The sequence below is a fragment of the Engraulis encrasicolus genome, chromosome 14, assembly GCF_034702125.1.
Source record: "Engraulis encrasicolus isolate BLACKSEA-1 chromosome 14, IST_EnEncr_1.0, whole genome shotgun sequence".
Classification (NCBI taxonomy): domain Eukaryota; kingdom Metazoa; phylum Chordata; class Actinopteri; order Clupeiformes; family Engraulidae; genus Engraulis; species Engraulis encrasicolus.
The window spans coordinates 3,435,983-3,439,094 of record NC_085870.1 but is presented as its reverse complement, the minus strand read 5'-3'; positions in this window follow the sequence as shown (position 1 = coordinate 3,439,094).

Genomic DNA, 3,112 nt, shown 5'->3' with positions numbered 1-3,112 from the left:
TTTTACGCTCCTGTGTTTTATGAAACTTGAACACTGGCTGGTGAAACCTCTATTCTGTCCCACACTGACTGAACACCACTGAATATTTCAACAAAATGCCCCATAAACAAAAATGAATTGCACCAAAATGTCAAAAGTTGTTTTATTTTACGTAATAATTTACAGGGAGACCGAGTGTGCAGAGGGGGTGGTGGAGGGAACAGGCATTCACAGAATACTCAGCGCTTCATTGGTTATGAGCAAGAGATTTACTGCAAGCTGGGTGTTCTGTCCTGTTCTGTTCACATCTACAGTCAGTGTTGCCAGATTGGGCTGTTTCCCGCCCAATTGGGCTGCTTAGGATGGCCGTGTGCGGGTAAAAATGGCATTTAGCAGAAAAACCCGGCCCAATTTTTGCCATAGAAATCAATAGAATTGGGCGGGATTTTCTGCTTCTTGGTGAGTTTTGAGCATTTTTCGGGCTGGAAATCATCAGCCTCATCTGGCAACCCTGTCTACAGTATGTGTGTGTGAGAAGGGTGGAAATGGGACATGAGACTGCCCCCAGCATAAACAGTGGTTTACAGTGCCCCCCCGAAGTCCCTCCACCACAAGAAAGCAGAACCAATACAAGCTAATGGCATTTAGATATTTGAAAGGTGCCGTGAGACTGATTAGGCGCGCCGCTAAAAGAGAAGGGAAGGAAAAGGGCAGAAATGCATGATTTATCTGCAACTGCCATAAACGAGCGCCGGCGATGAGCGGCAGCATGTGGTAGCCAGAGATAAAAAGGGCCATGTGCTGAGATGAAGCCGCCCGCTACACCAGTGTTTCTCAACCTTTTTTTAGGCGAGGCACCCTTTCAATTCATGAAAAATGTCAAGGCACCCCAAACCAACAAGCCGTAACATGGCATCGCATCCGATACCACACAACCTTAGAAAAGTAACACGTTTGGGGACATCACACGACCTACGTTCGAAGTTGCAGCTGACTGGGGCGACCTATATTTACTTTACTGTGCATAAATGGCAGATGAAAGATTCCACTGACTAGCATTACCTTATCAATTTAGTCAAATCTGTATTATATTACATAATTTATTTATGAGCCATGTTTCCGCGGCACCTCTGAGGGGGGCCCGCAGCACCCCTGTTGAGAAACACTGTGCTACACTAGGCCTACACGTTATTATTCTCGCAGTCGCACATCAATACCAGCCTGCGCCGCGCGCTAACAAGCTGACGGCGACCTAAACCACACGGGCAATTACCACAATTACATGTCATTGGAGATTATATCCTCAAATCAGACTCCACTGTTTTCACATTATTGATGCCGTTCCAAAGTATGTAAATAAATGCCACTCCATCTTGTTTTGTGGCGCTTTGTGTTGTTCATTAGGACATAAAGCATAGTCATAGTGGTATTGTAATGGGGAAGGGCTGTCAGGGCTTTTATCACCTGCCACTTTAGGCACTTGTGAAATGCTGGGGGGATGTTAACTCTTGATTTTGTGTTTGCAGAATCCCATGTGAAGTGCTTAACAAGCTAAACGTGTCATTATAGCCAGATAAATGTCTCTTTAGTTTGAACACATTCTGCGGTAGGCATCAGAAACATCAGTTCTTTTCCCCTCACGGTATGATCAAATTAAGAGGTTTAATGACCATGACACATTTACCAAAGCATGAAATTGTACGCTGAAGGGAAGATATTTTCCTGCCTTTTTAAAGTGCCTTCCTGCTGCACCGTTTCATTTGGAGTAAAAAAAAAAAACAGATTTACTGTATTACGGATACCTGGATAAATACCCAACAACAAAACGGATTAAAAGCATGGATGATGCAGGTATTACTTGTAGTTCCTTGCAGACAGGTGGCTGTTGAGGTTAACGCAGAGTCTTGCTGAATGTTAGGGGCAGATGCAGAACCTCAAGTGACTCAAACAAATGATTAGTCATGTCCAGGGTATGATTTGTTGGGGGGGGGGGATTCATATTGTCACTTTTTCTCTACATGATTTTGATCATAGCTTAATGTAACTCCATCGATATTGCTTGAAATCTGAAACATTATTCCCCTTCTGGTTTTCTGACAAATCGCACCCTGGTCATGTCTAACTCTAACTTGCCATCTCAGCTGGTGACACTGGTGGCACTGACGGTGAGTGCTCATTAGATTCTATGTTCTAATCTAGCCTGCCTGTAGCATCTTCCATTAAAAAGAAAAACAAAATAATCTTCCTGCTCCTCCAGGCAGCTCCTCCACAAAGCCCATGGTCTGTCTTAGTCAGCATCCGCTGAAAAGTCCAGCCATGCTGTTATTGCCTTCATTTAAATGGGGCCCTTAAGCTATAGGTATAAAGATGGTCTTTAGATGGAAAAAGGCTAAATAAATTGCCACAGCTAAGCACATTGAGGAGGAGTGTGACTTCCATATGGATAGTAATTACTTGCTGCATCACGGCCACTTTGTCTCTCTCTCCTCTCCCCCCCTGTTTCTGTTGCAAGGACGCGCAAAGGGCACACGGATGTAATTTAATCGGGGCCCTATTTCAGCCAAATTTCCACAAGGTTTTTTTTTTTTTTTTTTTTTAACACTAGACTCCTGCAGACCTATTGCTCCATTATAAACCTTCTTTATTCTAGACATTTTCACATTTAAATCATCTGAATCAAATCAAACTTGTCCTGTATGAATTTCATGTAAATGAAGCAATTACATCCAGACTGCATTGCATGACAGGAGAATCATACTTCGGCATATCATTTTCTTCATGCCTGTGCAATTGAGCGTGACCCATATGTTCTCTCTCTCTCTCTCTGCCAGTGACACCGAGTCTTTCTCTCTCTCTCTCTCTCTCTCTCTCTCTCTCTTTCTGCCAGTGACACTGAGTCTTTCTATCTCTCTCTCTGTCTTTCTCTCTCTCTCTCTCTCTCTCTCTCTCTCTCTCTCTCTCTCTCTGCCAGTGACACTTAGTCTTTCTTTCTCTCTCTCTCTCTCTCTCTCTCTCTCTCTCTCTCTCTCTCTCTCTCTCTCTCTCTCTCTCTCTCTTTATGCCAGTGACACTGAGTCTTTCTCTCTCTCTCTCTCTCTCTATCTCTCTCTCTATCTCTCTCTCTCTCTCTCTC